This window comes from Somniosus microcephalus, unplaced genomic scaffold (assembly GCF_052327205.1).
Source record: "Somniosus microcephalus isolate GS21.2 unplaced genomic scaffold, FLI_Smic_1.0 scaffold911, whole genome shotgun sequence".
Taxonomy (NCBI): domain Eukaryota; kingdom Metazoa; phylum Chordata; class Chondrichthyes; order Squaliformes; family Somniosidae; genus Somniosus; species Somniosus microcephalus.
In genome coordinates this window covers 29,909-53,097 of record NW_028226098.1, presented here as the reverse complement: position 1 = coordinate 53,097, position 23,189 = coordinate 29,909, and the positions used below count along the sequence as shown (strand labels likewise).

General features: G+C 47.0%; 1 long non-coding RNA gene across 1 annotated transcript in view; it reads left to right on the top strand.

Annotated features, from left to right (window-relative positions):
- LOC147080982 (uncharacterized) overlaps positions 1-23,189 on the top strand; it is a 51,317-nt gene that overhangs the window by 23,462 nt on the left and 4,666 nt on the right. Inside the window, exons 2-3 of the long non-coding RNA XR_015076940.1 lie at positions 1,925-2,014; positions 12,853-12,938. This is a non-coding gene — a long non-coding RNA (uncharacterized LOC147080982). The remainder of the gene's footprint in view (positions 1-1,924; positions 2,015-12,852; positions 12,939-23,189) is intronic.

Below are 23,189 nucleotides of genomic sequence, written 5' to 3'. Positions count from 1 at the left end.
GTCTCGTCTGGCCTGGTCTGCCAGTGTTCGCCTGGTGCTGTGCCGGCGTCCCTGATGGATTTGGGGAAGCCACGGGCAGTGGCTAGGTAGCAAGCGCAGGAGGAAGAGAGCGAGCGAGCAACGTGGCTACCAATGGGCCTATAATTATACTCCCGCTGAAAACCCTTATCTGCGCGCCAAATCAGGTCAGTCTATTGTCCAACTTTTGGCGGGCTGTTTTAAATGATTATACCAATCTAAGTTAACTGGCTTTAGATGGCCGTTGATCGCACCCGATGGCCCCGGTGTCCGGGCTGTGTTGTCATTAATGCATTTTAATCAGCCTGTCCAGCCTTGGTGGCTCCCTTGAGCTGTTTCCGATTATTTATGCGGACAAACTAATGGCCTTACGCTTAGGCCTAACTGAGCTGATCTGTTTCGATCTGACGCAATGCATATTCAATGTTTGCCTAGCTGTCTGGCTTTTCAAACACAAAGTCCTTTTCACAGAAATGCATTTTAAGTTTCGATTTCCCAAAGCTGCCTGTTTGTGCTACAGAGTCCAAGCTTTTAAAATCTTACAGGCTTTTGGGTCACGAGGTGCGGACGCCATCTTTTAGGTACCCTTTTTAAATTGTCCATACAGGATCCCTTTTATTAATAACCTTGGAGGAATGTGGGAATTTTGAGAACCTTACACTATCAATTTTCACCCCTTCAATTGCTTTTACCTTTTCCACTTCTACCGATATTTTGTCAGCTTCCACCTCCTTAGTAAACACCGATACAAAGTACTCACTGAGTATTCTAGCCTTGCCCTGCGCCTCGAAGCATATATCACCTTCTTTGTCTCTAATAGGCCCAATCCCGCCCCTTACTATCCGCTTACAGTTTACATGCTGGTAGAGGATTTTTGGGTTCCCTTTTATGTTAACCGCCATTCTACTCTCATATTCTCTCTTAGCCAATCTTATTTTCATCTTCACATCCCCTCTTAACTTAATGTATTTGGTTTTGTTCTCCCTTGAATAATTCACCTGGCATGTATCATACACCCTCTTTTTTTGTTTCATCACCTTCTCTATCTCCTTCGTCATCCAAGGAGCCCTTGCTTTGGTTCCCCTACCCTTCCCTCTTGTTGGAATGTACCTAGCCTGTACTTGGAACATCACCTCCTTGAAGATCACCCATTGTTCCATTACAGTTTTTCCTGTCAGTCTTTGGTTCCATTTTACCCTGGCTAGATCCTTTCGCATCCCATTGAAGTTAGCCCTATTCCAGTTTAGAAGTTCCACTCGAGATTGTTCCTTGCTCCTCTCCGTTGCTAATTTAAATCTTATGATACGATGATCACTTGTACCCAAGTGTTGTCCCACAGACACTTGGTCGACCTGGCCCACCTCATTTCCCAGCACCAGATCCAGTGTTACTGAAATAAAAATGAAAAGTGCCTTGTGCAGTTAGCCCACTGAGGACTGACTTGCAGCTTTCAAACTTCTGTAAAACAGGCTTCATTTTCCACTTCTGTTGAGCAGCAGAATTATAAAATGTCTGAACAGAGCAATTTTTGCAACTTTCATTTTGCTGTCTTGTACCCCAGTGAAAACGTGAGCTGCTCCAGCCCTGCAAGAGTTAACATTGTGGCTAATGCTTTGAGAGAAAGTGGATGTATGATGGAGACGGGCCTGTGAGTAACCCTGGCAACAGCTTTCCCTCTCTCACTTTTTGGTTCAGGCATAGTGAACTCTAACCTGACAGCACATTCTTTGATCGGCCAAGAGTTTAATTTGATGTGGTGATTGGTGTGATGTGTATGCAGCGATTATTGGTTGCTATAGAAATTTGTCACACTGATAGCTTGATTTCCGATGGTCGTTTTAATAGATTTAAGCCTGCATTGTTCGCCGTGCTCCACATCATACTGATCATGTTTTCTTCTTCCTAGTGCACTGAGCGACTGAGTCAAGAAAAACATACACACACCAGGAGCTTGTAAAGCCAGGAAATCAGACATTCGTTGGCCAAATGACTTCAGGTATGGCAGTACAGGACTGCATTACAGGCAAGATCTGAGGGAGGGGGAAGGAGCTCGGAAATAGTGTGGTGATGGGGAATGGAATCTATTGTAGGTTAGAGTGTAGTGGGCCTGTTTTGTATCAACAGTGCTATAAATTACTACAGGTCTATGGTTCCAGATGAATTCTGTTCAAGGACGTTAACCAATAAGATTGCATTTCAGGAAAGGGAAGCAGTTCTTTGGCCCATCTTTTCACAGAGCCTACATTTCCCCTCCATCACAACATCTAATTATCTCTTGAATAGCTCCACAGTTCTTGCCTTTATTCCCGGTATTAGTCAGAGTATGAAGAAGTGCTTCATGACATCAGTACTGAACTCACCTTTTACCAGTCTGTACCTAGGTCATTTTGTCCTGCATCTTGGTTTAACTCTGATGTTTCTGATGAACCTTTTCTGCTCGATATTGTGTCTTCTGTAAGGTCCCCTCTTACTTGCTGCTTTTCTAGGCTGCAGAGTCTGCATTTTTCTAGTCTTTGCTCGGAACTCCGCACAATTAGCCATGTGGCAACATGTTGTGGCAATAATGGGAACGTGGCTTAAAAACGGTGAGGACTGGGCACTTAATATTCAAGAGTACAATGTGTTCAGGAAAGATAGGGATGGAAAAGAGGGAGGTGGGATGGCAGTGCTGATTAAGGAAGACATTGTAGTGTTGGAAAGGGAGGATGTTATTGAGGGGACAAGGACAGAATCCATTTGGTTAGAGTTGAGGAGCAAAAAGGGTATGATCGTGCTATTGGGGGTATTCTACAGGCCACCAAATAGTGAGAGGGAGGTAGAGGAGCAAATCTGCAGGGAAATCGCAGTGATATGCAAGAGCTAGAGTGTGGTGATATTGGGGGACTTTAATTACCCAAATATCGATTGGGATAATGCTCAGGGAAAGGAGGGGGAGGAATTTCTGAAATGAGTTCAGGAGAATTTCCTTGACCAGTATGTTCTTGGCCCAACTAGGAAGGAGGCATTGCTGGATCTGGTGCTGGGGAATGAGGTGGGCCAGGTCGACCAAGTGTCTGGGAGAACACTTGGGTATGAGTGATCATCGTATCATAAGATTTAGATTAGCAATCGAGAGGAGCAAGGAACAATCTAGAGTGAAACTTCTAAACTGGAATAGGGCTAACTTCAATGGGATGCGCAAAGATCTAGCCAGGGTAAAATGGAACCAAAGACTGACAGGAAAAACTGTGATGGAACAATGGGTGATCTTTAAGGAGGAGATGTTAAAAGTACAGGCTAGGTACATTCCAACAAGAGGGAAGGGTAAGGGAACCAAAGCAACGGCTCCGTGGATGACGAGGGAGATAGAGAAGATGATGAAACTTCAAGGGAGAATCAGACCAAATACAGTAAGTTGAGAGGGGATGTGAAGATGAAAATAAGATTGGCAAAGAGAGATTATGAGAGTAGAATGGCGGTTAACATAAAAGGGAACCCAAAAATCTTCTACCAGCATGTAAACAGTAAGCGGGTAGTAAGAGGCAGGATGGGGCCTATTAGGGACAACGAAGGTGATATATGCTTCGAGGCGCAGGGCAAGGCTAGAATACTCAATGAGTACTTTATATCGGTGTTTACTAAGGAGGTGGATGCTGACAAAATATCAGTAGCAGTGGAAAAGGTAGAAGCAATGGAAGGGGTGAAAATTGACACTGGATGTACTAGAAAGGCTGGGTATGTTTAGAGTGGATAGGTCGCCTGATCCAGATGGCTTGCATTCCAGATTGCTAACGGAATTGGGGGAGGTAATAGCGGAAGGGCTTGCCATAATTTTCCAATCATCCCTAGCAGAGGAGGTTCACCAGGATGTTACCAGGGCTGGAGCGCTTCAGCTATGAAGAGAGACTGGGCAGATTGGGTTTGTTTTCCTTGGAGCAGAGGAGGCTGAGGGGGGACATGATTGAGGTGTACAAAATTGTGAGGGGCATAGATAGGATGGATGCTGAGGAGCTTTTCCCCTTAGTAGAGGGGTCAATAACTAGGGGGCATAGATTCAAGGTAAAGGGCGGGAGGTTTAGAGGGGATTTGAGAAAGAACTTTTTCACCCAGAGGGTGGTTGGAGTCTGGAACTCACTGCCTGAAAGGGTTGTGGAGGCAGAAACCCTCACAACATTTAAGAAGCATTTGGATGAGCATTTGAAATGCCATAGCATACAAGGCTACGGGCCAAATGCTGGAATATGGGATTAGATTAGACAGGGCTTGATGGCCGGCATGGACACGATGGGCCGAAGGGCCTCTATCCGTGCTGTATTACTCTATGACTCTATGACTCTATGTGGGGGAGGTGCCTGAGGATTGGAAAGTGGCAAATGTGACACCATTGTTCAAGAAAGGGTGTAAGAACAATCCTAGTAACGACAGGCCGGTCAGTTTAACATCAGTGGTGGGTAAAGTTTTAGAAACAATAATCAAGGAAAAAAATTAATGGGCGCTTGGAGAGGTTTAAGCTAATTAAGGAGAGCCAACACGGATTTGTAAAATGGCAGATCGTGTTTGACTAATTGAATTTTTTGATGATGTAGCAGGGAGGATTGATGAAGGGAATGCAATGGATGAAGGGAATGCAATGGATGTTGTCTACATGGATTTTATGAAGGAGTTTGACAAAGTACCACATAGAAGGCTGGTTAACGAAATCGAGGCTTATGGAATAGGTGGATCAGTGGCAGCTTGGATAAGGAATTGGCTTAAGGACAGAAAGCAGCGAGTTGTGGTAAATGGTAGACAGTGGTGTTCCCCAAGGGTCAGTGCTGGGATCACTGCTTTTTTTGATATATGTAAATGACCTGGATATTGGAATACAGAGTAGAATTTCTAAATTTGCCGATGACACCAAACTTGGGGGTGTGGCAAACAGTGAGGATGATACCAATCGCCTGCAACAGGACATAGAAAGGCTAGCAGAATGGGCAGACAGGTGGCAGATGGAATTTAATACAGAGAAGTGTGAGGTGATACATTTTGGCAGAAGGAACAGGGAGAGGCAATATACACTTAATGGCACAGTTTTAAAGAGTGTGCAGCGACAGAGGGAGTTAATGTGCATAGGTCCCTGAAGGTGGCGGGACATATTGAGAGAGCGTATGGCATCTTGGGCTTCATAAATAGAGGTACTGAGTACAAAAGTAGAGAAGTTATGCTGAACCTTTATAAAGCGCTGGTTAGGCCACAACTGGAGTATTGCGTCCAGTTCTGGTCACCACACTTTAGGAAGGATGTGAAGGCCCTTGAGAGGGTGCAGAGGAGATTTACCAGAATGGGTCCGAGGATGAGGGATCTTAGCTACAAGGACAGGTTGGAGAAACTGGATTTGTTTTCATTACAGCAAAGGAGGTTGAGGGGTGATTTGATCGAGTTGTACAAGATTATGACGGGTTTGGATAGGCTAGACGGGGAAAGGCTGTTCCCGCTAGTTGGTGGTACAGGAACTAGGGGACACAGATTTAAGGATTTGGGCAAGAGATACAGGGGAGGATGTGAGGAAAAACTTTTTTACACAGTGAGTGGTGAGGACCTGGAACTCGCTGCGGACGGACGTGGTGGAAGTGGAGACACTCAGTGTTTTCAAGGGGAGACTGGATAGGCACTTATAGGAAATAAACTTGCAGGGCTCCGGGGATAGAGCAGGGGAGTGGGACTGACTGGATTGTTCCACAGAGAGCCGGCATGGACTTGATGACTCTCTGACTGTGACCATGACTAACTCAATCTCTCAGACTGGGGATCAGCCTATTGACCCATCGCTGCACTCATTTCAATTCTTGGATGTTTCTCCGATGTGTGCTGACAATACTCAGCTCTAGCTCACTACCTCTTCTCGACCCCTCCACGGTGTCTAATTTGTCAGGCTGCTTGTCCGACATACAGTTCTGGATGAGCAGAAATTTTCTCCAATTAAATAACCGGAAGACCGAAGCCATTGTTTTCGGGCCCAGCCACCGACTCCATCCCTCTCCCGAACATCTGTCTGAGGCTGAACCACACTTCGTAACCTTGGGGTCATATTTGACCCTGAAATGAGCTTCCGACCACATATCCGCGGCATAACTAAGACCGCCTACTTTCACCTCTGTAACATCGCCCGTCTCCGCCCTTGCCTCTGTCCATCCGCTGTTGAAACCCTCATCTATGCCTAAACTTGACTATTCCAACACACTCCTGGCTGGCCTCCCACATTCTATGCTACGTAAACTTGAGGTCGTCCAAAACTCAGCTGCCCGTGTCCTAACTTGCACCAAGTCCCGTTCACCCATCACCCCTGTGCTCACTGACCTAGATTGGCTCCCGGTTAAGCAGTGCCTCGATTTCAAAATTCTCATCCTAGTTTTTAAATCCCGCCATGACCTCGCCCCTTCCTATCTCTGTAATCTCCTGCAGTCCCACAATCCCCCGCCCGAGATATCTGCGCTCCTCTAATTCTGTCCTCTTGAGGATCCCTGATTATAATCACTCAACCATTGATGGCCGGGCCTTCTGTTGCCTGGGCCCTAAGCTCTGGAATTCCCTGCCTACCTGTCTGCCTCGCTACCTCTCTCCACTTTTAAGACACTCCTTAAAACCTACCTCTTTGACCAAGCTTTTGGTCACCTGCCCTAATTTATCCTTATGTGGCTCGATGTCAATTTTTATTGTCTTAAAATGCAACACCTTGGGATGTTTTACTATGTTAAAGACGCTATATAAATACAAGCTGTTGTTGTTGTTGGTGCCTTGGTGACCAGAACTGAATGCAGTATTAAAAGTGCGGCTGAACTGAATATGGCCCAGACAGTAGGTGCTAGCTCAGAGCAAGCGACTCATTTCTTTACTTTGTTACACAGTGGTTTCAGACTTGAAATCTAGCTCAGCATTCTGTTCCTTTTGTTAATCGCTACTCTGCAATCTCTGCCAGCGCCTCCCTATTCATTCTGTGGCTGCATTCTCTTGCAGTATCTTTTAATCAACTGGGACCTCCTTCAATGAATGCATTGACACCCTTCCTGGGTTTTGTCTGCAATCCCACTAAACACTCTGGTATTTACAGTTCCTGGGCCTGTACTTGTTCTCCATGACAGTCCCTCCCCCTGGGTTTTCCTGTATTCTCGGTGCTTTCCAAGTAAATAGAATATCTTCGGGCCAGCCGTCACTAACGGGCGGTGGGGGGGGGGGGGGGGAAGCAAAAGGCATGTGTCATGTCATCCAAAATCTTTCCGCATTAACTGAAATTCTAGCCGGGCCATTGTACTGTGAGCTTAAACTGGAAAACTGTCAGTTGCTTAGGAAAGAATTGATTTTGCTTTTCCCTGGGGAGCAGATTGTAATAAGCGGTACCACCTAGACAACAGCTGGTACCGCCTAGACAACAGCTGGTACCGCCTAGACAACAGCTGGTACCGCCTAGACAACAGCTGGTACCGCCTAGACAACAGCTGGTACCGCCTAGACAACAGCTGGTGGTACCGCCTAGACAACAGCTGGTACCGCCTAGACAACAGCTGGTACCGCCTAGACAACAGCTGGTACCGCCTAGACAACAGCTGGTCGTTTACAGCAAGGCCACTCATCTCTTTACTTTGTTCCAATAAACAAACCCTAATCATGTTGCCGTTACCTGGCTGGTAGCTCTTGTTTGTGAAACGATGATGTGGATAGTCTGCTACTGTGAGAGGTGGATTGCAGCAATCACTAAGACAGAGTCATGACAGAGAGCCTCCAAAAGACTTGATTCAGCCTGATCGAGGGAACATTGCTTCAACCTTGCTTGTATTTCTCCAGCGCCTTTCACACAGTAAAATGTCCCAAGGCGCTTCACAGGAGCGATTATAAAACAACATTTGACACCGAGCCACATAAGGAGAAAGTAGGACAGGTGATGGAAAAGCTTGGTCAAAGAGGGAGGTTTTAAGGAGCGTCTTTAAGGAGGGGAGAGAGGTGGAGAGGTTTAGGGAGGGAATTCCAGAGCTTCGGGCCTAGGCAACTGAAGGCACGGCCGCCAATGGTGGAGCGAAGTACGTCTGGGGTGCGCTAGAGGCCAGAATTGGAGGAACGCCGAGATCTCGTAGGGTTGTGGCACAGGAGGAGGTTACAGAGAATTGGAGGGGCGAGGCCGTGAAGTCATTTGAAAACTAGGATGAGAATTTTAAGATCGAGGCGTTGCCGGACCAGGAGCCAATGTAGGTCAGCGAGCACAGGGGTGATGGGTGAACAGGACTAGGTGCGGGTTAAGACACGGGTAGCTGACTTTTGGATGACCTCAAGTTTACGTAGGGTAGAACGAGGGAGGCCAGCCAGGAGTGCGTTGGAATAGTCCAGTCCAGAGGTAACAAGGGCTGCTAGCCACATGCCCATCTACTTGTTTGTGTGTGTGTGTGTGTGTGTGTGTGTGTGTGTCCCCCTATTGGTGTGTGTGTGTCCCCCCCCCTATTGGTGCGTGCGCGCGTCCTTGTAGGTCGGTGGGTCTGTGTGTGTGTGCGTCACTGTCAGGGTGTGTGTGTGTGCGTCACTGTCAGGGTGTGTGTGTGTGCGTCACTGTCGGTGTGTGTGTGTGCGTCACTGTCAGGGTGTGTGTGTGTGCGTCACTGTCAGGGTGTGTGTGTGTGTGTCTCTGTCGGTGTGTGTGTGTGTGTCTCTGTCGGTGTGTGTGTGTGTGTCTCTGTCGGTGTGTGTGTGTGTGTGTCTCTGTCGGTGTGTGTGTGTCTCTGTCGGTGTGTGTGTGTGTGTGTCTCTGTCGGTGTGTGTGTGTGTGTGTCTCTGTCGGTGTGTGTGTGTGTGTCTCTGTCGGTGTGTGTGTGTGTGTGTCTCTGTCGGTGTGTGTGTGTGTGTGTGTGTCTCTGTCGGTGTGTGTGTGTGTGTCTCTGTCGGTGTGTGTGTGTGTGTCTCTGTCGGTGTGTGTGTGTGTGTCTCTGTCGGTGTGTGTGTGTGTGTGTGTGTCTCTGTCGGGGTGTGTGTGTGTGTGTGTGTGTGTGTGTCTCTGTCGGTGTGTGTGTGTGTGTCTCTGTCGGTGTGTGTGTGTGTCTCTGTCGGTGTGTGTGTGTGTGTCTCTGTCGGTGTGTGTGTGTGTGTCTCTGTCGGTGTGTGTGTGTGTGTCCCTGTCGGTGTGTGTGTGTGTGTGTGTGTGTGTGTTTTGCTGGGTGTGTTCTTGTCTCTCTCGGGTGCGGGGTGTGATACTAAGGGCCCTGTTCAGTAGTTAGCTGGCCTATTGAGAAAGATGCTGGGTTCCATTTAAAGTAAGTGAGGTGTATCTCGCCCGCAGCCTTCACTCAGTTGAAGCTTGTTTCTATGTCGAGCAGGTACAATAGATCTCTGTGAGACAGAGGCATGCAATTATTGTAGAAGATGATCATAGATTCCAGTTTAAAGGCTCTAAAAATAGACTCCGAGGCCTAGAAATTGGGTTGGGGCGCCAAAGTGGCGCAAAAGTCGCCTGAGTGCAGGATTTAGCGCAGCGATCGGAGTGATACCGATCGCCAGAAATTCAGTTTCAGTGCCCCTCGAGGGAGACGGGGCGAGGCTCGAGGCGCTCTGCGTCCCTCTTGGGGCGCTGAAACTGATTATTGCAGCGCAACGTGCCGCAGCGCCACATGCTGTGGCACGGTGCACTGCGGTACTGCAGGCCTTCCTCCCACTGTTAAGGGGGAGGTGCCTGCAACAGCGCGATCCCCGATCGCGAGTGCCGGCAAATGAGCCCGGCACCAAGGAGAAGTGCCGGGCTCTCGGGAAACAGCCGGCAATGCCGCGGGGGGGGGGGGGGGGGTGGGGTTAGCAGGCTGGGGACAGAGATGCTGGCAGGCGGCTGCCGAAAAAGCGGCCGCCCCACACCTCCACCTTAACTTGCGCCGTTGCCGGCACAGTAAGGCCCCGTAAACCGGGCGCAGGTAGCGAGCGGCGCAACTGCGGCGTTCGCTACCAAATATCGCGAACGGGGCGCTGCGCACACCGATGACGTCATCGGTGGCGGCGCAGCACAAATGCCTAACGCCACCATTAGCGCCCCTACTGAATATCGCCGTAGACGCAGCCCGTGGCGCTACAGCCACTGACTGCCTCTTTAGGCGCTAACAGGTGGCACTACTCACCCAATTTCTCCCCCCTAGAATTTGAACTTGTTATTTTGGTTTTGGAAATACATGTGGTTTAAAGTATGGTGTGTGTCCATCTGTATATATGTGCCTATCTGCCTCCTTGTGTGTGTGTGTGTGCATGCAGAGTCAGAATCATAACGGCACAGAAGGAGGCTATTCGGCCCATCGAGTCCACTCCGGCTCTCTGTAGAACAATCCAGTCAGTCCCATTCCCCCGCTCTATCCCTGGAGCCCTGCAAGTTTATTTCCCTCAAGTGCCTATCCAGTCTCCCCTTGAAAACACTGAGTGTCTCCGCTTCCACCACTTCCGTCGGCAGCGAGTTCCAGGTCCTCACCACTCGCTGCGTAAAAAAGTTTTTCCTCACATCCCCTGTATCTCTGGCCCAAAACCTTAAATCTGTGTCCCCTAGTCCTTGTACCATCAACCAGTGGGAACAGCCTTTCCCCGTCTAGCCTATCCAAACCCATCATAATCTTGTACACCTCTATCAAATCACCCCTCAACCTCCTTTGCTCTAATGAAAACAAATCCAGCTTCTCCAACCTGTCCTTGTAGCTAAGATCCCCCATCCCCGGAACCATTCTGGTAAATCTCCTCTGCACCCTCTCAAGGGCCTTCACATCCTTCCTAAAGTGTGGTGACCAGAACTGGACGCAATACTCCAGCTGTGGCCTAACCAGCGCTTTATAAAGGTTCAGCATAACTTCTCTACTTTTGTACTCAGTACCTCTATTTATGAAGCCCAAGATCCCATACGCTTTGCTAACCACTCTCTCAATATGTCCTGCCACCTTCAGGGACCTGTGCACATTAACTCCCAGGTCCCTCTGTCCCTGCACACTCTTTAAAACTGTGCCATTAAGTGTATATTGCCTCTCCCTGTTCCTTCTGACAAAATGCATCACCTCACACTTCTCTGTATTAAATTCCATCTGCCACTTGTCTGCCCATTCTGCTAGCCTTTCTATGTCCTGTTGCAGTCAGTTGGTATCATCATCACTGTTTGCCACACCCCCAAGTTTGGTGTCATCGGCAAATTTAGAAATTCTACTCTGTATTCCAATATCCAGGTCATTTATTCAGCACTGACCCTTGGGGAGCACCTCCAGTCTGAAAAATAGCCATTTACCACAACTCGCTGTTTTCTGTCCTTAAGCCAATTCCTTATCAAATCTGCCACTGACCCACCTATTCCATGAGCCTCAATTTTGTTAACCAGCCTTCTATGTAGTACTTTGTCAAACGCCTTCCGAAGAACCACGTAGACAACATCCATTGCATTCCCTTCATCAATCCTCTCTGTTACTTCATCAAAAAATTCAAGTGCCCCATTCCCACTAATTTTTTACTTGATTATTGTTTCTGAAACTTTACCCACCACTGACGTTAAACTGCAGTTACTAGGATTGTCCTTACACCCTTTCTTGAACAATGGTGTCACATTTGTGGTTTTCTCCGGGTGCTCCGGTTTCCTCCCACAGTCCAAAGATGTGCGGGTTAGGTTGATTGGCTATGATAAAAATTGACCCTCAGTGTTAGGGGGATTAAATACGTGGGGTTACGGGGATCGGGTGGGATATGTGTCGGTGCAGGCTCGATGGGCCGAAATGGCCTCTATCTGTACTGTGAGGTTTCTGTGATTTCTGTGATTTGCCACTTTCCAATCCTCAGGCACCTCCCCCGCATCTAGGGAAGATTGGAAAATTATGGCAAGCCCTTCCGCTATCTCCTCCCCCAATTCCTTTAGCAACCTGGGATGCAAGCCATCTGGACCAGGCGACTTGTCCACTCTAAGCATACCCGGCCTTTCTAGTACATCCAGTCTGTCAATTTTCACCTTTCCATTGCTCCCATCTATTTGTGTTCCCGTTTCAGCCTGTCTGTGTGTATGTCCCCACCTGTGTCGCTACCTATTTGTGGGTGTGTGTCCTGGTTACTGTGTGCATACAGTTACATACACTGTGCATAATGTGCACCATTTGGTGCTTTATGCAGGGATCTGTAGATTTCCCTTGCTCCGTGGCTGCTTATCACTGAGCATTAACAGGTAGCAAACATTCTGCAGCAAATGTTAGAAGTTTGCCAACTGTTACTGAAGCTGCCCATTGGCCTCGGGGTGAATGCTGATTCTGGGCCATCCAGTGAGGGTTGTAACGGACTGGGTGGTGCGGTGCTGGGCTGCTCATGGACCCGGCTAACATGTACTACTGTTGTTACCTGTGTTGCTCCTCAGTCATTTCTCTACCAAGAAAGTTTCATGTTCTTTGCTCCTGCCCCAAACTCTCTGAGTTATTGGCAGCTCTCTCTTCCCTCACCCCAGTGGCCATTCCTAATATGGGAGTTTAGAAACTGAGTGCCAGCAGGCATTCCACCTGATGGTTTCCCCCCTTCCTAGCCCAGGGATGCTAAAGTTAACTGTAGCATCTTAACTACTGGGATCCGCTAACTCCGCACAGACCAAGAATCGGACCTGGGACCTTCTAATCTGTCTGAATCAGCCACACGCTCCCTAAACTACACGCACCAACGTGCTGCACGAAGGGCACGGTTCCAAATGCAGCCTGTCACCAGTGAAGATTCTCACATTTGTTTGATGTCTGTTTACTAAGTGCTTGAAGCCAGTGACTGTGCTGAGAGCTGGTGTGTTTGATGTCCTGTATGCTAATGTCATTGCCTTTCTTACTGATGGTGTCCTGGTATTTATGCTGCATGTCTGATCTCCTTTAACAGGGAGTTCTGCACCCTCTGCCAGTGGCCCGTTTACAGCATTGACTCCTAGCATGTGGCCGCAGGATACTGTGACCAAGTGCTCCCAGGTAAGAAACCCCTCATTCTACACACGAGACTCAATCCTACCGCTGGGTAACTACATTACACTGTTTTACAGCTAGGATAGATCTGAAACCTCAGCATTGTGCATGCAAAGTTAATTAAGATTGAGACCATCCGATCATCTGCCTCTGCCACTTCCCTTCCTGCCCCTAGCCCACCGGGCCCAACGTCCTCTGAGGTTCCCCCCACCCTAGCCCTGATCTTGCATCTTTCTCCAGTTTCTCTTCGAGCTCATCTTGTCCGTGAAACCTACTTACTGCTCCCTCGACCCTATTCCCACTAAACTGCTGACCACCCAACTTCCCTTTCTGGCTCCCATGTTAGCTGATACTGTTGACGGTTCTCTCTCCTCAGGTACTATCCACCTCCCCTTCAAATCTACTGTCCTCACCCCTCTCAATGGTCTCCTGGCCAGCCCGCATCTTCCACCCTCCATAAACTTGTGCTCATCCAAAACTCTGCTGCCCGTATCTTAACTCGCTCCAAATCTCGTTCACCCATCACCCCTGGCTCCCGGTTCGACAACGCCTCAATTTAAAAATCCTCATCTTATTTTTCAAATCCCTCCATGGCCTCGCCCCTCCCTATCTCTGTAGCCTTCTCCAGCACTACAAGCCTTCGCTATCTCTGCACTCTTCCAATTCTGGCCGCTTGAGCATCCCCGATTTGAGTCACTCCACCATTCGCGGCTGTGCTTTCAGCTGCCGAGACCCTACACTCTGGAATTCCCTCCCTAACCCCCTCCACCTCTTTCTCCTCTTTTAAGATGCTCCTTAAAACCTACCACTTTAATCTAGCTTTTGGTCATCTGTCCTGATATTTTATGTGGCTCGGCGTCAAAAATGATTTTTTATTCATATTGCTCGTGGTAAGCGCTTTGAAACATAGAAACATAGAAGATAGGAGCAGGAGTAGGCCATTCGGCCCCTCGAGCCTGCTCCGCCATTCAATCAGATCATGGCTGATCATCCAAATTCAGTACCCTGTCCCTGCCTTCTCCCCATATCCCTCGATCCCTTTAGCCTTAAGAAATATATCTAACTCCTTCTTGAATATATTTAATGAATTGGCCTCTACTGCCTACTGTGGTAGAGAATTCCACAGGTTCACCACTGTCTGGGTGAAGAAATTCCTCCTCATTTCTGTCCTAAATGGCTTACCCCTTATCCTTAGACTGTGACCCCTGGTTCTGGACTCCCCGACCATCAGGAAGATCCTTCCTGCATCTAGTCTGTCCAGTCCTGTCAGAATTTTATAAGTTTCAATGAGATCCCCTTTCATTCTTCTAAACTCCAGCGAGTATAAGCCCAATTGACCCAATCTCTCCTCATACGTCATTCCTGCCATCCCAGGTATCAGCCTGGTGAATCTTCGCTGCACTCCCTCCATGGCAAGAACATCCTTCCTCAGATAAGGCGACCAAAACTGCACACAATACTCAAGATGTGGTCTCACCAAGGCCCTGTACAACTGCAGCAAGACATCCTTGTTCCTGTACTCAAACCCTCTCGCTACAAAGGCCAACATACCACTTGCCTTCTTAACCGCCTGCTGCACCTGCATGCTTACCTTCAGCGACTGGTGCACAAGGACACCCAGGTCTCGTTGCACTTCCCCTTCTCCCAATCTATTGCCATTCAGATAATAATCTGCCTTCCTGTTTTTGACACCAAAGTGGATAACCTCGCATTTATCCACATTATACTGCATCTGCCATGCTTCTGCCCAATCACCCAACCTGTCCAAATCATCCTGGAGTTTCTCAGCATCCTCCTCACAGCACACACGCCCGCCCAGCTTTGTGTCGTCTGCAAACTTGGAGATATTACATCTAGTTCCCTCGTCCAGATCATTAATATATATTGTGAATAGCTGGGGTCCAAGGACCGATCCCTGCGGTACCCCACTAGTCACTGCCTGCCACTCGGAAAAAGACCTGTTTATTCCAATTCTTTGCTTTCTGTCTGCCAAACCAGTTCTCTATCCAAGTCAATACCTTGCCCCCAATCCCATGTGCCTTAACTTTACACGCTAATCTCTTATGCGGGACCTTATTGAAAGCCTTTTGAAAGTCCAAATACACCACATCCACTGGTTCTCCCTTATCTATTTTACCAGTTACATCCTCAAAAAATTCCAGTAGATTAGTCAAGCACGATTTACCTTTTGTAAATCCATGTTGACTTTGTCCGATCCTGTCACTGTTTTCCAAGTGCTCTGCCATTACATCTTTTATAATGGACTCTAGCATTTTCCCCACTACCGATGTCAGGCTTACCGGTCTGTAATTCCCCGTTTTCTCTCTACCACCTTTTTTTAATAGTGGGGTAACATTAGCTACCCTCCAATTCATGGGTACTGTTCCAGATTCCATCGAATGTTGGAAGATGATCAGCAATGCATCTACTATTTCTAGGGCCACTTCCTTAAGTGCCCTAGGATGTAGATTATCAGGCCCTGGGGATTTATCGGCCTTCAATCCTGTCAATTTCCCTAACACCATTTCCCTACAAATACTGATTTTTTTTAGTTCCTCCCTTTCATCAGACCCTATGTTCCCCGACATCTCTGGGAGGTTATTTGTGTCCTCCTTTGTGAAGACAGAACCAAAATATGTATTTAATTGGTCTGCCATTTCTTTGTTCCCCATTATAAATTCCCCTGATTCTGACTGCAAGGGACCTACGCTTGACTTCACCACTCTTTTTCTCTTCACATATCTATAAAAGCTTTTACAGTCAGTTTTTATGTTCCCTGAAAGCTTACTCTCATATTCTATTTTCCCCTTCTTAATTAATCCCTTTGTCCTCCTTTGTTGAATCCTAAACGGCTCCCAATCCTCAGGTTTACTGCTTTTTCTGGCCAATTTATATGTCCTCTCCTTGGATCTTATGCTTACCCCAATTTCCCTTGTTTGCCACAGTTGAGTCACCTTTTTTGTTTTATTTTTATGCCAAACTGGGATGAACAAATTCTGTCGTTCATCCATGCGGTCTTTGAATGTTTGCCATTGCCTATCCACCGTCAACCATTTGAGTGACAATCCCCAATCAATCCTACCCAACTCGCGCCTCATACCATTGTAGTTTCCTTTATTTAAATTCAGGACCCTAGTCTCTGAGTCAACTACTTCACTCTCCATGTTAATGAAGAATTCTATCATATTATGATCACTCCGACCCAAGGGGCCTCGTACAACAAGATTGCTAATTAATCCTTTCTCATTACATAATACCCAGTCTAAGATGGCCTGATCTCCAGTTGGTTCCTCGACATATTGGTCCAGGAAACCATCCCGTAAACACTCCAGGAATTCCTCCTCCACAGTATTGTTACTAATTTGTTTAGCCCAATCTATATGTAGATTAAAGTCACCCATGATGACTGCTGTGCCCTTATTGCACGTTTCTCTAATTTCTCTTTTAATGCCATCCCCAACCTCCGCATTACTGTTTGGAGGTCTATATACCACTCCCACTAACGTTTTCTGCCCCTTGGTATTTCTCAGTTCTACCCATACAGATTCCACATCATCAGAGCTAATATCCTTCCTTACAATTGTGTTAATCCCCTCTTTAACCAGCAATGCTACCCCACCTCCCTTTCCTTTTCGCCTATCTTTCCTGAATATTGAATACCCCTGGATGTTGAGTTCCCAGCCTTGGCCACCCTGGAGCCATGTTTCCGTCATCCCAATCAAATCATATTCGATTACCTCTATTTGCGCAGCTAATTTATCCACCTTATTACGAATGCTCCTCGCATTAAGACACACAACCTTCAGGCTTGTTTTTTTAACGCTCTCAGACCTATTATTTGCTGTGGCCATGTTTGATTTAAACCGTTGATTTCTCTGACTGCCACTTTTGTTTTTCTCCTTCCTATCTTTTGCTTTTATCCTTGTTTCCCTTTCCTCTGTCTCCCTGTTCAGGTTCCCAACCCCCCTGCCATTTTAGTTTAAACCCTCCCCCAGAGCACTAGCAAACACTCCCCCCAGGACATCGGTCCCGGCCCTGCCCAGGTGCAAACCGTCTGGTTTCTCCTGGTCCCACCTCCCCCAGAACCGGTTCCAATGTCCCAGGAATTTGAATCCCTCCCCCTTGCACCATTCCTCTAGCCACGTATTCATCTGAAATATCCTTCTATTTCTACTCTGACTAGCACGTGGCACTGGTAGCAATCCTGAGATTGCTACCTTTGAGGTCCTATTTTTTAATTTACCTCCTAACTCCCTATATTGAGCTTTTAGGACCTCATCCCGTTTTTTACCTATATCGTTGGTACCTATATGCACCACGACAACTGGCTGTTAACCCTCCCCTTCCAAAATGTTCTGCAGCCGCAAATGTTTGGGTTGCTTTATTACGTTAACTGCTATATAAATGTAAGTTGTTGTTGCTTGATTAAGATGTGCTGAATGGCCTTCCAAATTTATTTTTATCTTTTGATCTTATAAACAGGGAGCTAATATAGATTGTATATAAGTTACTGAAGCCTGGATAAAGGAAGAGGGGGAGTGTGGAATAGATTTGCAGGGCTATCTATGCTTCAGGAAGGATCGAGAAGGAAAGGAAGAGCTGGGATGGCACTGCTTAGATAATGGGATAGAAAACCACATATCCAAATTTGCCAATGACACAAAGATAGGCGGTGTTGTAAGCAGTGTGGATGAAAGCATAAAATTACGAAGAGATAGATTAAGCGAATGGGCAATACTGTGGCAAATGGACTTCAATGTAGCCAAATGTGAGGTCATCCATTTTGGACCTAAAAACGATAGAACAGGGTACTTTCTAAATGGTGAAAGGCTAAAAACAGTGGAGTTCCAAAGAGACTTAGGGGGTCCAGATACATAGATCATTAAAATGTCATGAACAGGTACAGAAAATAATCAAAAAGGCTAATGGAACGCTGGCCTTTACATCTAGACTAGACTACAAGGGGGTAGAAGTTATGCTACAGCTGTACAAAGCCCTGGTTAGACCACACCTGGAGCACTGGGAGCAGTTCTGGGCACCACACCGTAGGAAGGATATATTGGCCTTGGAGGGAGTGCAGCGTAGGTTTACCAGAATGATACCCGGACTCCAAGGGTTACATTGCGAGGAGAGATTACACAAACTAGGGTTGTCGTCCCTAGAATTTAGACGGTTAAAGGGGAATTTGTTTTTCAAGATATTAAGGGGAACAGATAGGGTAGATAGAGAGAAACTATTTCCGCTGGTTGGGGATTCTAGGACTAGGAGACTTTGTCTAAAAATTAGAGCCAGACCTTTCAGGAGTGAAGTTAGGAAACACTTCTACACACAAAGGGTGGTCGAAGTTTGGAACTCTCTTCTGCAAACGGCAGTTGATGCTAAATCAATTGTTAATTTTAAATTTGAGATTGATAGATTTTTATTAACCAAAGGTATTAAGGGATATGGGGCAAAGGCAGATATATGGAGTTAGGTCACAGACCAGCCATGATCTAATTGAATGGCGGAACAGGCTCGAGGGACTAAATGGCCTCCTCCTGTTCTATTTTCCTATCTTCCTACGCTTATTGGGGAATATTGATCAAAGGGAGGAACTGAAAATTGGCAAGGGTAAAATGTTAGTGGTGGAAATATGGTACAGGCCAGCACAAAATAAAATGGAGGTGGATGTACTGCTGTGGGAGGCTGTGAGGATTGGTGCTGTGGGAGGCTGTGAGGATTGGTGCTGTGGGAGACTGTGAGGATTGGTGCTGTGGGAGACTGAGAGGATTGGTGCTGTGGGAGACTGTGAGGATTGGTGCTGTGGGAGACTGTGAGGATTGGTGCTGTGGGAGACTGTGAGGATTGGTGCTGTGGGAGACTGAGGATTGGTGCTGTGGGAGACTGTGAGGATTGGTGCTGTGGGAGACTGAGGATTGGTGCTGTGGGAGGCTGTGAGGATTGGTGCTGTGGGAGGCTGAGGATTGGTGCTGTGGGAGACTGAGGATTGGTGCTGTGGGAGACTGAGGATTGGTGCTGTGGGAGACTGAGGATTGGTGCTGTGGGAGACTGTGAGGATTGGTGCTGTGGGAGACTGAGGATTGGTGCTGTGGGAGACTGTGAGGATTTGTGCTGTGGGAGACTGAGGATTGGTGCTGTGGGAGGCTGTGAGGATTGGTGCTGTGGGAGACTGTGAGGATTGGTGCTGTGGGAGGCTGAGGATTGGTGCTGTGGGAGACTGAGGATTGGTGCTGTGGGAGACTGAGGATTGGTGCTGTGGGAGACTGAGGATTGGTGCTGTGGGAGACTGAGGATTGGTGCTGTGGGAGACTGAGGATTGGTGCTGTGGGAGACTGTGAGGATTGGTGCTGTGGGAGACTGAGGATTGGTGCTGTGGGAGACTGTGAGGATTGGTGCTGTGGGAGACTGAGGATTGGTGCCGTGGGAGACTGAGGATTGGTGCTGTGGGAGACTGTGAGGATTGGTGCTGTGGGAGACTGAGGATTGGTGCTGTGGGAGACGGAGGATTGGTGCCGTGGGAGACTGAGGATTGGTGCAAAGACCTCGGTTGTAATCATGAGGGTGGGTGGCTTAATCTACTTGGCAGAGACTGGTATTTACAGAAGGGAGTTTGTTCAAGTTCAGGGGTCTTAAAAAAACATTTGAGTGAACCTCCAAGGGGCCACATTGGATTTGCTACTCACTGAGGAGGAGGGAACAAGAAACCAAATTGAAGAGAGCATTTGGGAACTAGTGATCATTAAGTTGCTTATTTTAAGGCTGAAATAAGGACAGAGCAAGTAATAAAGCTTTTTCAAATAAATTCAGGTGGGCTGACTTTGATGGGATGAGATGCTGCTCCAAAGGAATAAAATGGAAGGAACTGCTTAAATGACAGGATTCATAGGGAAAGTGGGATATCTTTATTGAGATAATGCTTTACATTAGGGACAGGTTATCCTGGGACATGTGAGTTAAACCAGTGTAGGTATAAAAGGCAATCATGTAAGCCATTAAGGGAATTTAAATGGAATATAAAATCCCGAATGTATAGGGTTTGTTGAGGATAGGGAGGATGAGCAGTGAGACACGAAGAGGGCAGGAGAGGGTCAGGTTCCGCCTCATGAGGAGTGATTAGAGCATCGGTACTGAATTTTAACTTTAATTTAATGTGTGGCGGTGTGTTTCTGCCGTAACTGGCAGAAAGGCCACAGAGACGAAAATCCCTGTAAAATGCCATTTATGCCTTTCCATCTGGGGTTTCTGCGGCTTTTCCATCAAAGTCGCAGCAGGTGAGCGGGAGAGGCGCTGTGGGGATTCGCTCCCTGTAAATTTCAGTGGAGCTCGAAAGGCCAGGAGAGTGTGGAGTTCAGTTTCAAGGGTTGTCAGTGTTGAGGTGCGATTGGTCTAAAATTATATTTTAATGGTTAAGTCACAAAGTTGTGTTTAACTTCATTACATTATTAAGAAAAAAATAATTTGCTTTAGTGTGGGGCCGACTGAAGTCTGTGGTTTGTAGTCTCTGCGATGTGGGAGGACCTGATGCATCATTGGTCTGGCAAGACCACAAGTGCAGGAACAGAGGATTGCTGATTCACGGCGAGGTTCTGGTGTGGACACTAGTTGCAGTGGGGTCCCATCGGTTGGTGTTGGGGCCACTGTTTATAATTTTTATAGATGACAAAGAATGGAATATCATCCAACATGTCCTAAATTTTCAGAATTTAAAAAAAAAGTTTGTTCATCTTTATTTCAGGTTTACCTTTTTCCCACGTGAAAGCCCCCAATCTTTGTTTTGCTCTCTAACATTTTTAAAAAGTTAGAATTAAAGGAGCTTATTTACTTCCTGGCTCTTGAGCTGTGAGAATTCTGCAATATGATTGGCTGCTTAGACAGCTTCTGACGTCACAGCAGCTCGCGTTAGGGATTCCCCACTACACTGCACTGATCTCAACTGAATGTCGGAAAAGCCAGACTTCTTGCCACAGACATCGTGAGATCTTTGTGGGAAGCTTACTTTGGGGCCAGTGGTTGAACACCTTTGCTTCACCGCTGACCGCAAATCGCAGGTCCCTGACCTAGAAATTTGAGTAGGCTGGAAACATGCCGGTTACAATGCCGGCCAAGGCTAACGGCTGTCCACAGAGAGACTGCAGGCAGCACCGGTATATTGGTGCTGCCTGCTGACTAACAGCAGCGGTGTGGAGGATTTGTGGTGTAACGTGCTCTTTCCAGCGCTAAGCTCAGCAGGAGGCCGAAGGTCGCGTCTGTGTCCCGCTTGCAGTTAAGGAGAACGAGGAAGAAACGAGTGAACCTGTGGGCTATGTACGGATCAGTTGCCGTATTTTTTACAACAACTTACCTGCCACTCACCAATCAATCATAGAATAGTTACAGCACAGAAGAAGACCATTTGCCCGTCTATCCCGTGCCCACTCTCAGCTACCCCACTCCCCCGCCCTTTCCCCATAGTCTGCAATTTTTTTTCCTTCAGGTACTTATCCAATTCCAATTTGAAAGCCTTGATTGAAACTGCCTCCACCACCCTTTCAGGCAGTGCATTCCAGATCTTAATGACTCGCTGCCTAAAATTTTTTTTTCTAAGTCACCTTTGGTTCTTTTGCCAATCATCTTAAATCTGTGTCCTCTGGTTCTCAACCCTTCCGCCAATGGGAACAGTTTCTCTCTATCTACTCTGTCTAGACCCCTCATGATTTTGAACACCTCTATCAAATCTCCTCAACCTTCTCTGCTCCAAGGAGAACAACCCCAGCTTCTCCAGTCTATCCACGTAACGGAAGTCCTCATTCCTGGAATCATTCTTGTAAATCTTTTCTGCACTCTCCAAGGCCTTCACATCCTTCCTAAAGTGCGGTGCCCAGAATTGGACACAATACTCCAGTTGGGGCCGAACCAGTGTTTTATAAAGGTTCATCATAATTTCCACACTTTTGTACTCTGTGCCTCTATTTATGAAGCCCAGGATCCCATAAGCCTTTTTAACTGCTTTCTCAACCTGTCCTGCCACCTTCAATGGTTTGTGCACACATATATCCCCTAGGTCTCTCTGTTCGTGCACCCCTTTAGGATTGTACCCTTTAATTTATATGTCCTCTCCTCATTCTTTCTACCAAAATGTATCACTTCACACTTTTCTGCGTTAAATTTCATCTGCCACGTGTCCGCCCATTTCACCAGCCTGTCTCTGTCTTCCTGAAGTCTATCACTCTCACCCTCACTGTTCACTATACTTCCAAGTTTTGTGTCATCTGCAGATTTTGAAATTGTGTCTTGTACACCACGTGCAAGTCATTAATATATATCAAGAAAAGCAGTGGTCCTAGAACTGACCCCTGGGGAACACCACTGTACACCTTCCTCCAGTCTGAAAAACAAGCGTTCACCACTACTCTCTCTTTCCTGTCACTTAGCCAATTGTGTATCCATGCTGCCACTGTCCCTTTTATTCCATGGGCTTCAACTTTGCTGGCAAGCCTATTATGTGGCACTTTTGTCGAACGCCTTTTGGAAATCCATGTACACTACATCAACCGCATTGCCCTCATCAACCCTCTGTTACCTCATCAATAAACTTGATCAAGTTGGTTAAATACAATTTGCCTTTAACAAATCCACGCTGGCTTTCCTTAATTTAAAAAAAAAATGTTGTTGGCTTTCCTTAATTAATCCACACCTATCCAAATGACTGTTAATTTTGTCCCTGATTACTGTTTCTAAAAGCTTTCCCACTCCCGAGGTTAAACTGACTGGCCTGTAGTTGCTGGGTTTATCTTTACACCCTTTTTTGAACAATGCTGTAACATTTGCACATCTCCAGTCCTCTGGCACCACCCCCGTATCTATGGAGGATTGGAATATTATGGCCAGTACCTCCGCGATTTCCTCCCTCAATTCCCTCAGCATCCTAGGATGCATCCCATCCGCTCCTGGTGACTTATCTACTTTAAGTACAGCCAGCCTCTTTATCATTTTTTATCCTATCACGTGCCTCCACTACTTCCTCCTTCACTATGTCTATGGTAGCATCTTCTTTCTTGGTGAAGACAGATGCAAAGTACTCATTTAGTACCTCAGCCATACCCTCTGCCTCCGTGCATAGGTCTCCATTTTGGTCCCTAATCGGCCCCACCCCTCCTCTTACTACCCTTTTACTATTTATATGCCTATAGAAGACTTTTGGATTACCTTTTATGTTGGCTGCCATTCTATTCTCATACCCTCTCTTTGCCCCTCTTATTTTCTTTTTCACTTCTCCTC